Source organism: Macrotis lagotis, chromosome 4 (genome assembly GCF_037893015.1).
Source record: "Macrotis lagotis isolate mMagLag1 chromosome 4, bilby.v1.9.chrom.fasta, whole genome shotgun sequence".
Lineage (NCBI taxonomy): Eukaryota > Metazoa > Chordata > Mammalia > Peramelemorphia > Peramelidae > Macrotis > Macrotis lagotis.
Window position 1 is genome coordinate 114,637,031 of NC_133661.1, and position 13,356 is coordinate 114,650,386.

Consider the following 13,356-nt stretch of genomic DNA (forward strand, 5'->3'; position numbering starts at 1 on the left):
AGTTTTGTGGATAGTTGACCAATAGAGATTCCTCTCTATCAGTCAAGTGCCATAGTTTGATACAAGATATCTGGGGCTAATTCTAATCCCCAGGACTTCATTCTCCAGTTATGTCTCCTTCTTTCTAAACAAGGTACATACAAACCTTCACTCCTTTAAACTTTTAGATTGAGAAATAGCCTCTGATAGGAAAAGTCATCTATGGACACTTTTTCATCTCCCTCCTCTCCCCAACTACTGGATATAAATTTTCTTAGAATAAAGAAGGCTTAGATTAACCTAATGAGACTTGATCTCCACAAAGTCCTGTTGTTTCTCAGAAACCATTATTAAACTAGTACTGGTGGATTTCAGGATGAAGCAGAGACAAAACTCAGAGGCTTTCAATTCAATAGACCTAGGTTCAGATACTGACACGACTATTTATTGAGTAGTAATTTAGGAAAATTATTTGATTTCTCTGGGACTGTTTTCCTTATCATTAACAATGAAGGAGTTGGACTAGATAACTTCAAGATCCATTCTAGATGTGACGATCTTACAAAAGATTTCTGAAAGGTTCAGTTTTGCACTCCAGTTCCCATGGCATCCTTTTCATTCCAATCTTTTCCTCTCCCAATACTGTATAGTATAACTGCCCTTGTCTTCAGACATAAAGCAGAAAGTCCTCATTCTTTCACCCTAAGGCGGGTCCCTCTTGCCCCATCTGCGCTCTATCCCAAGCTGCCCCCCATCCGCCTCATCAGCTACATACATAAACACACTTACAAACACACTCCACCCCCACTGTTCTCTTCGGACACCAAATAAAGAAGTCTCTAATAAAAGCAGAGCAGCTGGGACCAGAGGGAGAGGGAAGGGGGGGGAGTCTTGTAGCAAAGATAGATACCCTCTCCCCAACTTCTCCACATCGAGACATTGGGTTAGTTGAGTTTGACCACTGACATGAATGTTTTGACTGTGTCTGTAACTTTATAAAGTGTTTATAAGGGTATGTATTTTCAAGTGTATAGTGAGTGTGTTATTTTACAAAATGAAGTGGTGTGTAGTGGACTCATGTGATAAGTATATTTGGAAACTCTGAGGGTAAGGGGAGAAATATATCTATAAGGACATCTGTGCAATATATGATCTTGTATAAAGGGGGAGGGCATTATATCAGATGTATAACAAGGTGTTGCTACGTGAGTGTGCAGTGATTTTTGTATGAGGGAGTTGAGTCTGAATTTTTGTGTTCATCTTTGACTAGAGAAGCCCCCATGGCCTCCACTTCCACTAGACACAAGGCTATTGAGCAGACTTGTTGGGGGCATTGGTAGGTGAAGTTTGGAAGCCCCTCTGTCGCTGCTGCTGGTTTCTCAGCATTATAATGTGAGTGAGCAGAGCAGCTTCTCTGGCTGGATCACCAGCAGGTGAGCAATTTGGCATATTGCCTCATTCTGACCTAGGCCATCCTCTTTGACCCTAAAAGGGAGCACAGAACACTCAGCTGAGACTGGCCACTTCTGATTCATGTTGGATGATTAACCAGTCCCCTAAAATTTACAAGGTCAAACTAGGGGTTGACTCCTTGGATTTTAGCCTGGGTAAGATCAGAATGGCTTTTTCTCTTGGGGTTGCATTGAAGAGTATATCCATCCAAGACCATTCTGAGAGATCCTAGTGACCCAAACACAGCAGACATATATTCAAACGTATCTTCACTATTACCCCTAGTATGCTGGGTGAAGTAGTCCCAAAGGAGACAGATTGATGGGTAGACAAATTTTCCTTATAGCTACTGGGGCCTCAGCTGTTGCCTACTTTAACCCTCTTCTTCCCATCACCCTTCTCTTTGGACTTGTTTTGTTTCCCACCTCCCCATCCTCTTCCTCCTGGAGACACTTAATCAGGAGAAGGCATCAAAGAGAAAACAAGAGAACTAACATAAAAGTTTTAATGGCTCAATCCAAGTGGAAGACCATCTTTAGCTAACTGTCCACTTCTTGCCTTCTGAACTTGGATGAGAAAATACTGGTACCAGCTACCAGGAACTGAGACCCAGGGCCTGGCCAAAGGTGGACCAAGGACCAATTTCCTGTCAACTGTTGAGGGAGAACCTATTGGAGCAGCCGACAATCCCCCTGAGATGTCCTATTTAGTTCTCGTCCTAGCCCGCCAAAATGCATAAACCTGGAGGGCAGTTGCTATGATCAGCAGAGATCCCAGCCAAGGGAAGGCAGGAGACCTCGGTGACCTGAGGAGGAGTCTTGCGGAGGTAAGAGAACATAATTGATTGACCCATAGTTTGTCGTGCTTCGAAACAAGAACTCACAAATTCTGACTTTCTTCACTTGTCCTTGGGAATGATTGGGGGTGAAGAATGAAAGGAAGGACTCTTTGAAAACAGATTTAGAGACTCTGACCTGGTGGCGTTTTGAGGGTTGATGAAGCAGGAAGCTGCCTGCGCTGGCCGGCAGGGAACTATAGATTCTCTGCCCCTCTGCATCCCTTCCCTCCACGCCTTCTGATTGCGGTTCAAGAGAGCGAGGCCAGGAATCTTGCAGGGGACTGAGAGCCAGACTGAAATGACAGACTTTACTGGCAGAAGGGTCTAAGCAGAGGGAGTAAATCGAAAGTCCAGGCTGAGCTCCGCCAGAGCCGCTTTCCTCCTTCCTTAATTCCAGTGCCAGTTTCCAAAGCCGAACGTAGTGGCGCTAGCTCAGGCTACATTAATAACATTGCAGAAGGGAGACCTGTCAGCAAGATGGAGACTATCCGGAAGGGCCCCTAACTGTTGTCCCACTTACAGGGGAGGCTTTGGCAACCCGAATTCGTTTTCCAAAATTGTTAAAGGAGTTGGCCCACGGCTGAGAGGATCCTGTCCTCCCCTACTCCCTTATCTTGTGCCGCAGACTTTTGGGCGTGGGGAGGACAACGAGGCCAAGCACAGAGTACATATCCAGCCGCCTGCGAAATTCAAGTTGCTTGGTGCTTGCTCTGAATAGGGGTGTAATGTGATCAGCCGGGCCTGGGACCAAAGACCTGGGACTGTGGACCCAGCTGAACCAATTGGCAGTGTGGGACTGTGGGGCAGCTGGACCCAGGACGGAAAACTATGTCTTGGAAGCTCCTGGAGGAGGGTACCACAGCTGTTGAATGTGCGGGGGGGAATTAAGAAGAAAGCAATTTTCTCAAATGAGAAGTCATTTTCCACCGAGTTACGAAGGAAAACCTTCTTTTAAAAAAAAAGTTTGTTGCTCACGCTGCTTTCCTTTCCCCGCTGTTCTCCTCATTCTTCCTCCATTTCCCTCTTTCTTCTTTCACCCCTTCCTTTCCCCAATATTTCTTTTTTCTTTCCTTTCTCTATCTTCTTTCCTCACCAATCATACACCTATGTCCCCCAAGCATGTTGCACATAAGTGGACTGAAGAGCCCACACTACAACAGAGCTGGAAGGAACTTTATTGACCAGAAAATTAGATCTATGACGATTGTGGCCCATGTGACACCAGGGCCAAAGCTAGTTAGGTTCAAAGTTGAGGGACACACGGTCCTAACAGACTCAAAGCACAAAATTTAGCCGTCTCTCCTGGGGAAAGTCAGGGGAAAAAAAAGATCAAGAGAGAGAGAGAGAGAGGAGATAGAGATTGGGGGGGAGAGAAGAAAGGATAAAAGGGGAAACGAAGTGAGGGAACAGGAGAGAAGGGAGAGGGAAGACGTAGAACGGGAAAACTGTGGAGAGGAAGAGAAAGAGAAAAGAAAGAGGGGAAAGAGAGGGGAGAGGAAGAAAGAGAGCTCCTGGCCAGCCCCTAGGACGGCTTCCGTTAAGGTGCCGCATTGGGGTTCAGGCCGGAGCCACCGCGACAGCCTCCGCCTCCACCTCCCACTCGCAGCCGCCGCTCTGGGCCGGTTTGACTGCCTGCAAAGTCGGGTAAGTAATGAGTCGGCCCTGCAGAGCAGAGACAGCTGCAATTGATGAGCGCCCAGTGCGCTCTCTTCGCCAGCCTTTTTTTCCGCCCTGCGCCTTATTAGAGTAATTACGGAGCGCGCGGGTGCGCTTAATGAGCCCGGCTCACCCGGGTGAGGTGGAAAGGGGGGGGGGGGGGGAAGAGAGGAAGCAGAGGTGGATTGGAGTGGGGGGGGGGCAGGAGGAAGGAGAGGGAAGTACCGCACTCGTACCCTTCTCTGTCCTGGGGTGGGCCTGAGGGTGGGCGGGAGTTGTGAGGGAGCAGGCCTCGATGCAGGCCAGGGCCGGAACCCTGATGCCTGACTTGACGGACTTAACCGTCATTAGTGGCCTCCCCCACCCCCACCGCCAACCTCCAAAGCCTGTAGCACAAGAAAAGGGAGCAGAGAGGAACAGTTCTGGTCCTCCCAGCAGTGAGCCAGCTGCTTCAACCACAGAACCTTACTGGCATCCTAGAATGTCCTTCTGTGATTACTAAACTCATCGTTGTGTTCATTCCTGTCTTCAGTGCAGATTGCCACCAATCTACGATTTCTCATCCTTCGTGAGTCTTCTCTGTTCTTTTGTAAATCCTCCGCCAAGATATCTATCCAAGACATTGGAGGCCAGCTGGCCCCCGCTTTTTTGCTGCTTTTCATACTTCGCGAATGTCAGTGTAACATTTGGATGCTCACGCTCTGATTTATATACATTCTGGTCAAATAACAGACTCTTCTATAGTTCTCTTGGGAGTGCGAAGTCTTGAGCACGTTGCGTTCACCTGGCCGAGGAAACGGCCCTCCCCACTCCCTTCCACTTCTGACCTTAGGGCCTTCCCTGGTTCGAAGTCCTTTCGGCTTCCCAGTACACAGCATCCTCATGCTAAATGGAGAAATTAGATGAGTATTAGGGCACAAACCTTGAGCTTTCTGAAGGCAAAAAATCCAGGTCTTTGCTTGTTGTCTTCCTTGAGGGTCTTAGACCAGGACCCCAGGAAACAGGCTTCGAAGATCTTATCCAATCCCATAAAAACTGAGGACACAGACTCATCCTATCTAGGGGTTGCAGGGTGTGAAAAACCCCTGGTTCAGACTCATTACAACAGACCCAAATCTCTGTGTCTGTACTATCATCCCTGGGACTGGGAAGGAAAGCAGGAAGGGGAATGAGATTTGGGTCCGGTCCCACTTTGTAAGTTCTAGTCCAGCCTTCATCAAACCTTGATTATTCGCTGATCCCTCAATTTTTTCTCTTCTGCCAGAACTTGGGACCAGCAGGCCAGGAAAACTGAGCCATTTAGATTTGGGCTTTTGCCACTCCGTGCCTTTTGCTTGGGTCGGAAGATAAGAACTCCAATAGACCCGGACCTATTAATGATTTGAATGGATTTCGGAAAACACTGGATGGTGGGGTGAAGAGTGAGGGGGCCAGGAGACAGTCCAATTTCCTTAGTCGCAGCATAGAGGCAGTTATGAGGCTGTTGGTTGGATCGTTGAGAGGGAGCTGGAATATTTTTAGTTTGTTTTGGCTGAGTTAACAGTTACTCCTTTCTCTCTGATAAAGGAGATCTATTCTCTGTACTCTGCTGGGGTGGAGTTTAGACCTCATTTATGTTGTGCCTTGAGTAAGTGTCTGGGGTCTTTTGCATGGAGCATTTCCGTCGCTCGTGTCCATTCCTGCTTACTTATAAACACGCAACTACACATGTATACATTTGTATATACATAATCTTTCATTTATAAGGATCCGCAACAAACTCCTCCTGCCTAATAATCTTCCTCTCACTTTCTGTCTCTCTATGTGTCCTCTCTCTTCCCCATTCCCAGTTCCCCATCCCCCAGATTTTCCGGACTGGTTCCAGATTCTACTCTAAAGATCCTGGGGTCCCAGAAGGAGTTGCAGAGTGGAACCTCAGGTGCTTGGAGTAGAGAGCATGACCTAGGAGGGCCGGTGCCAGCCTCCCTGGAGCAGCGTGGAGAGAAGCGCGGGTGGCGCTTAGGGGCGCGGGGTGGGGGGGGGAGGGAGGTTCCGAGAGGGAATCCATATGTATGGGCTCCCGGGATACAAAGAGCAGCTGCCTGCTAGCTCCTGGTGTGCGGGCTCCGGGCTAATTGAATTAGGGCAAGCAGAGCAGGCTCCCACCCTGTGCGCCACCAGACCCCCGCCCTCCCTCTCGGTCTCCCTCCCCTCCAGAGTCCAAGAGCTGAATAAGGAAGGCAGCAGCCGCCTGCGTCCCCTGCCCGCGGCAGCGCCCCGAGCCCTGCGGGGCGCCCTCCCCCTCCTAGCGCTCCCTCCGGATTGGGCCCTTTGTCCCGCTGGCGGCTGGCCGAGTTAGGAGCCCAGCTATCCCCAACTGGACAGCGACTCCGTGATTAATGGGGGAGCCTAGAAGCTGGCACGAGGAGGGACCTGCGCAACTCCCTCCTCCCACCTCCTCCCTCAGCTGCTGGGGCTGTCAAGGGCCCTGAACCCTCTTCCGCCCAGTACTGGGCCTGAAAGGACTAGGCAGCCTGGTATCGAGTTATGGCTTAAATTATTATGTGTTGGGGTGCTGTGCTGTGTGTATCTGTCGGGATCTGTGTATGTGTTTATGTACCTGTGCGTGTAAATATGTATGAATGTATGTATGATGTATAAGTGTGACTGTGGATCCCTAGGGCATGATGTGTGCCTATTTAGTTGTTTGAATACTGTGCCTCCACTACAAGAACCAGTGACACTCAGAATGTTTAACTTTCCACTTCATATGCAAACCCGGGCAGCCGTACAGGGGCGTTCTGGGACCTCGACGACTGGGGCATGGACAGCTCCTGAAGCGCACAACAGGATGCCCATCAACTCGAAAAGTTAGGCGACTGGAGCCTCAGAGAGTCAGCAGGGGTCAGGCGGGAATTTCTATGGAGGGATCTCGGCCTCAACTCTAAGAATAACACTCGATCCCACATTCCTGGAGAGATAGCCAGAGGAAGTGGTTATACCAGCCGAACTGAAAGAGGTCAAGACAGCAGCTCTCTTGACTCAGATTTGTATCTCCAACTCCTCCTTCTCCTCCTCCTCCTCCTGTTCCTCTTCTTCTTCTTCCTCCTCCTCTTCTTCCTCCTTCTGATCCTTCTCTTCCTTCTCCTCCTCTCTCCCTCTCCCCCCGCCCCAAGATACACTTTGCACCCTTGCCCATGCCCCAAACACACAACTCAGTCAGAGGAGCAAGAAAATCGTAGCAAATTTGCTGAGGTTTGAGAATGAATTTAGCGGGCAGGAATCAGAGACAGAGAGGTGAATGGCAAACAATCCCAATCCATTTAGACATCCAGTGCAAATTAAGCACTATCGACTTGGGACAATGATTTTTGCTAGTAGAGTAGATGAACCGAGCCAGGGAAACACTGGTTCCCTACAATCTACACGGGAGGGGGAAGAAAGAAGGAGCCTTCATCAAAGCCTGGCAGGCCGGCACTCCCTATTCCATCCCACACAAATCTGTTGGCAAAGAACTCGGAAGAGATGAATGTCCTTCCCTTGGTACAATTAGAGAAAATGAGATCTCCCTGGTTAATTAGGCCAAGGGGCAGATCAACAGTTCACCAAAAGAAACCAGGCTTCTGGCCAGGGAAGGCTGGTTTTCTGTCCCCTATCCTTGGTACTTATCTTATTCTGCTCCCAGAAAATGACAAGGGGACCAGAGTAGAGAGATGACCATGCCTGGGACTGCAGGAGATATTTAAGCGTGAGACTTTGGAGGCTTTGAAAACGAGTCTATCACAGCATCTAACCATTCTGATCCCTTTCTCTCGAAGGGGCTTAAACAACCTGAGCTTGCTAAATTTATTAGCTAGGGGTGTGGGCCAGGTGAGCACCCACTCACATGTCCGGAGATCAGGGCCGGGGTCTACAAAGAGGGCAAATGGAAGCGGTTGCTATGGACTGGTAAAGGGAGAGGGAGGATGCCTAGGAATCAGGCACGCAGTCAGATCCTCTCCGCGATGGGCAAAACTCACATAGAGCAAAGGAGACCCAAGAAAGCACCTACGAGAGGGACCCGAGAAACCTTTGGCAAACCAGCGCCCTGCTGTCCTCTACTAGCTCAGCAGCCAAACTCAAATAAGGCCACCCAGGGGCTGATGAAACTGTGGTTCGGCTGCCGCCCCCTTCCATTCTTCGTCTTTGCTCCTCCTTTTTCAGTTGTACCCGCAGTGGTTCCGGCAGGGGCAGCACGGCCGGTGTGCCTTCTCCAGCTCATAAAAATCTCTAACACAATTTTTTCCAGGACTTTTACTGCTCAGCGGAGATGAGCAGTGACATCCCTGTCTCCCCTTTCATAAATATTACATCTTCCCAATGCAATTACAGGAAACGGAGCAGCGGAGTGTTTACTAAATAAGATTATGGGATAATGCTAATGTATTTCATGTCGGTGTCTGACACCAGACAAACTCCCTATTAATAACCACTCAATGAGGCGCGCAGCCTCTCACCGGGGGCCGTTGCAAGGGACCTCCAGCTTTCTGCATGGGAAGTGGCCACTTCTTGGCGGTACCCTATAACGGAGCTGGCGGGACCCGGGAGTAGCCTCCACCTTGGTCTTGTGAGCTCCAGGGATGCCCCTACCAGAAGCCAGAGCTAATGACCTCCTCGCCAATCCTGCGGGCCTCGCCCATTCCTCCCTGGAGTCACTCAGGGCACATTATTTAGACTGAAAAAGTCCCAGTCTTTGTCCCCTCCCCCATAGGATCCAGGCCCAGGTTTTCGCCACTTTTACTTGTCTGCAACCGGATTTCTTTTAGCCGCAGACCGATTTCTCTCCTACTTGTGGGGGAGGGGAAGGAGGGTAGGACAACACCACCAAAAAAGAACTGGTAGCGAGCATTCAAGGTCTTCTGTGCCAGCTCCCTGCCCAAAGGTGAAATATTATAGATTGAGGGTTCTTTTCTGCCTTCAAAAAAAAAATGTTTCATGCGGATCTAAGTAATGAGGGACCAGGGAGGGGTGGGAGAGCCTGCAGTCTCAGCAAATCCTGCACTACCTCTGAGGCCTCTCCTATCCCCCTCCTCCGATGTCAGCAAACCTTGGGCAGAGAAACCTCTCAGCCTCTCAGCCGCTTTAGGGAAGGAAGAGGTTTCTACCGTCCTCAGGTCTTAGAGGGGAGGGGAGCACTTTCCACTTTCTATCGTCTCACCACCTGCCCCTTACCCTGAAGATGAAGATTAGTCTATGCTATAAGTCAGAGTGGAGAAAAAGGAGAAGAGGTGGAGAGCAAGGAACACCCCAAAATGTCAATCCTCGTGCCCTTTTTCACCACTTACCCTTAGTCTGGATGTCCTTCCAAGCTTCTTCCCCTACCCTCCACCCTCTTTCTGCACACTCAGCTACCTTCTTCCCCAGGAACCTTGGGCTGCGAAGGAGGGAACAGATCTATTTGAATTATGAGTCAATCTGCTCTTTTATGCACGGAGACTTCCAACAAGTTTCTTCCTTTAAAATGTTTTTTGTTTTTCCATTTCCTCCTATATCTTTCTACCTTTACCCCCTTGTCTTCCTTCCTGCCTTTTCTCATGGTTATAACTTAACAGAATGACACTTCCTCCAATCCACAGGTCCCTCCATATACACACCTGTCCACACAAATATACAAAGGTGTGTGCAAAAAAGCACCTGTATACACATAGAAACAGCCAGAAGCATGTATCTAAGTCTCTTCCAGCTTTAAATTTCTGTGGTTATGAAACAAACATGAACAGAGATACACTCAGTCACAAATACACTCCAATTCATAACACAGGGATACGGGTAAATATGAATCCTAGCAAAGCACCTCTTCCTGAAACAGCTATTGAGCCCAGATCAAGACTCTCCAGTTCTGGCTGGAAATTAAGCACTCCTAAGGGAACTCCTATTCCCCTTTTTGGGAATTATGTGTATCCCATTTAACCTATACATAGAGTGTGTTTCAATCCTTATAAAGGTGAAGCTAAGTGATTCTGGAAGTCACTCCCTTGGATACAGCTCAAGAATGAGTCATCTGAGAGAATAAGTAAAGAGAAGTAGGTGGGAGTTGGTTAAGTGATCTGGGAGGAGCATGATTTGATGCAGGAATTGTCAGTCATCTCTACTCAGCAAAGGAACCGAAAGCCAGAAGTGCTCTCAGGACAAAAACAAAAAAAAGTAACTATTTGAATTAGAAAAATATTAAATTTCATTTTATCTTCTCATCTTCTCTCCCTTCCACTTTCCTCCCTTCCCCCTTAGCAAGGAAAAACAAAACCTCTGCTACAGATATATATATATATATATATATATATATACACATATACATACATACATATATGAATGAATTCCATCATTGGTATCCACTCTACCTTCCCTCAATCTCTACTCTGAATCTATCACTGCTGTCTTTGGAAGATTGGTAGCAAGTTTCATGATGACTCCTCTGGAGTTGCAATTGGTTCTTGCATTTACTGTGGTTCCTAAATGTTTCAAAGTTGTCTTTAAAATATTATTGCTATTATATTGTTATTGAATTGTGCCAAAAATTGAAGAAATAGTAACTTAATGGAGGCAGGAGAAACTGGGCTAATTTTCACTGGAGATTTATGTTGTTGATGATGATGATGTTGATACTGTTATATATTTTAGTTATTTAGTATTTTAACTCCTCAGCTAGACTGCAAGCTCTGGAAGGGCAAGGATTAGCCTGTATTACCTTAACTTCGTATGTCCTCCAGAATCTTGAAGACCCTAAATAAATTTCATTGTAATTTTCATATCTTATAAACATCAGTTTTCCATTTATTTGTATCCCCAGAAATTATCATAATGTCTAGCACATAACAGATGTTTAATGGGTGCTTGTTGACTTGATGGTGATATTCCTTTACATAGATGTTCCACAACTTGTTTAACTATTTCCCCAATGAAAGAGCATGGGCTTTGTTTTCATTTCTTTGTGACTACAAAAAGCATAGCATTTGGTTCTGTGGTTGTTGCTGTTCTTTCCACAAACTGTAGTTATAGTAATTATACATATTGCTTCACTGGTTCTTCTTATTTCAATTTGTATAGGCATTTATTTCTTGCTTCTATGTATTTTTCATATTAATAATTTTAGAGCAAAAGAGTATTCCTTTATACTCAGATATCTCAATATTTACTTTATAAAGGAGAATAGGTCTAAATTCCTCTGTAAATAGTCCCCAACTGTTCAAGCACTCCTTTAGTTGTATTCTGAACTTGATGGGAGTCAGTATCCCATAACACTCCATAATGAACTGCCAGCATGGCTGCCATAAGTTCTCATAGTTAACTCCCTCATTCTCCTCAGACCATTCAAATTGTTTCAGCTATAAATTAGGACTTATAAGAGAGGTTGGGGTTTTGATTTAGTTTGGTTCGGTTTTCAGTTCACACTTGTGATTTCCAGTGAGGATACCATTCCATCAAAGCAAATTTGTTGCTATTCTACAACTTTTAAACTGAGGGAGTTTCCTGAGAAACTGTGAAGTTAAATGATTTACTCACAGGTAGCATGTGTCAGAGGAGAGACTTGAACCTTACACAAAAATGATTCTTTTTTTTAAGGTTTATTTGAGTTTTTGAGTTTTACAATTTTTCCCCCAATCTTACTCCACCCCCTCCACAGAAAGCAATCTGTCAGTCTTTACATTGTTTCCATGTACATTGATCTGAATTGAGTGTGATGATGAGAGGGAAATCATATCCTTAAGGAAGAAACAAAAAGTCTTAGAGATAACAAGATCAGACAGTAAGATATCTGTTTTCTCCCTAAATTAAAGGGAATAATCCTTGAACTTTGTTCAAACTCCACGGCTACTTATCTGCATACAGATGGTATTCTCCATTGCAGACAGCCCAAAATTGTCCCTGATTGTTGCACTGATGGAATGAGCGAGTCTATCAAGGTTGAACATCACCCCCATGTTGAGGGAGATTCTTTATCCACTATTACAAGCTATCTTTCAAAGTTTTTTTTCTTTTTTTAAAGTAGCCGTTCCTTTTTGGCATTCCTCAGCAAGGAATCAGCTCTTCTTTTTCTGAGGAGAAACTGAGGTTCCTCTCCATTAACTTAGTTCATTCACATATATTAGTTCTAGCACTAAATGAATAAAGACACAAGATTATATTCATATTGTTTATTATGTGGTTTCTACATCCATATAATTTCCCCCAAACTCTTCAAAGGTCTTGGACTTTGAAATAGGAAGACAGGAAATTGGCTTTTGACTGTCAAAAATGCTCAAGATGATTGAGACTGCCAGGAAGGTTCTAGAGAAGGGTGAGGTGAGAGTGTGGAATCATGGATGAGGGAACTGAATTCCTCTCAAGAATGAAATTGCCCAGAATAGAATAATTTATTTACTTTGGCAGACTGCTCTGGACACAGAGAAATGGATCAATAGGATTGATAGGGTTACTTTAGCTACACTGACACCTTTAGGAGGACAAAGGTCACAATTGCCAATTCTATATAGGACAATTTGAAACCTGAATTATATGGATTTTTAAAAAAATTTTATTGATACTGTTTGTTTTTTACAAGGCAATCATTTCCTGAGATTTCCACCTCCCAACTCCACTTAACAACAAAGAAAAACAGTTATGCAAAATTCAAATGGAATAGTAATGGTAGTTCATAACACATCATATTCTGAACCCACCTCTCTTGGTAGAGGAGGAAAATATGTTTCATTATCTTTTTTCTTGGTCTAAGATGGGTAATTAGAATTAAATGGAGTTCAAATGCCTACTGGTATTATTGTAGTTACTCTATATCTTTTTCTCTTGATCCTTCTTATTTCATTCTACATCAGATTATCAAATTTATCATAGTCAACATTTTTTACATATAAAATTTTGTTATATTTTTGCTTTTACATCACTTTCCTTTGCCAATACAACCTTCTAAAAAAGGAGGGAGGTATCCTGATGATGATGATGATGATGATGATGATGATGATGATGATGATGATGTTTGCCCTTCATTCTCAAAAAAGACCATGATATCAGGGAAGTGATGTCCTGACAAGCACATAAATTGGATTTGAGTGAAGAGATGCTTTGTCACTTTTTCTCCAAAGCCAGATATGAGTCAGGGCAACTGGAAATGGCCCTGGATGGGAGGCAGTCAGGGTTAAGTAACTTGCCCAAGGTTACATAGCTAGCAAGTGTCAAATATCTGAGGCTGGATTAGAACTCTTGTCCTCCTGATTCCAAGGCCTGTGTTCTAGCTACTATGCCACCTAGCTACCCTAGGAGGTATCATACCTCTTCTTTGTATACCAGATTGGTCATTATAAATTCACAGCATTCAAGTTTTTTAAAATAAAATTTTATTGATACCTTTTGTTTTTTTTAAATCATTCATATTCCCTAAGGTGTACCTCTACTTTTCCCTCATAGAAAACTATTCCTTT

At 45.5% G+C, this 13,356-nt stretch overlaps 1 long non-coding RNA gene across 1 annotated transcript in view; it reads left to right on the forward strand.

The window, feature by feature from the left end:
- The first annotated feature begins 1,582 nt into the window (after nucleotides 1-1,582).
- The window catches only part of LOC141520001 (uncharacterized), a 59,208-nt gene continuing 47,434 nt past the window's right edge, over nucleotides 1,583-13,356 (forward strand). The window contains exon 1 of the long non-coding RNA XR_012477501.1: nucleotides 1,583-3,913. This is a non-coding gene — a long non-coding RNA (uncharacterized LOC141520001). The remainder of the gene's footprint in view (nucleotides 3,914-13,356) is intronic.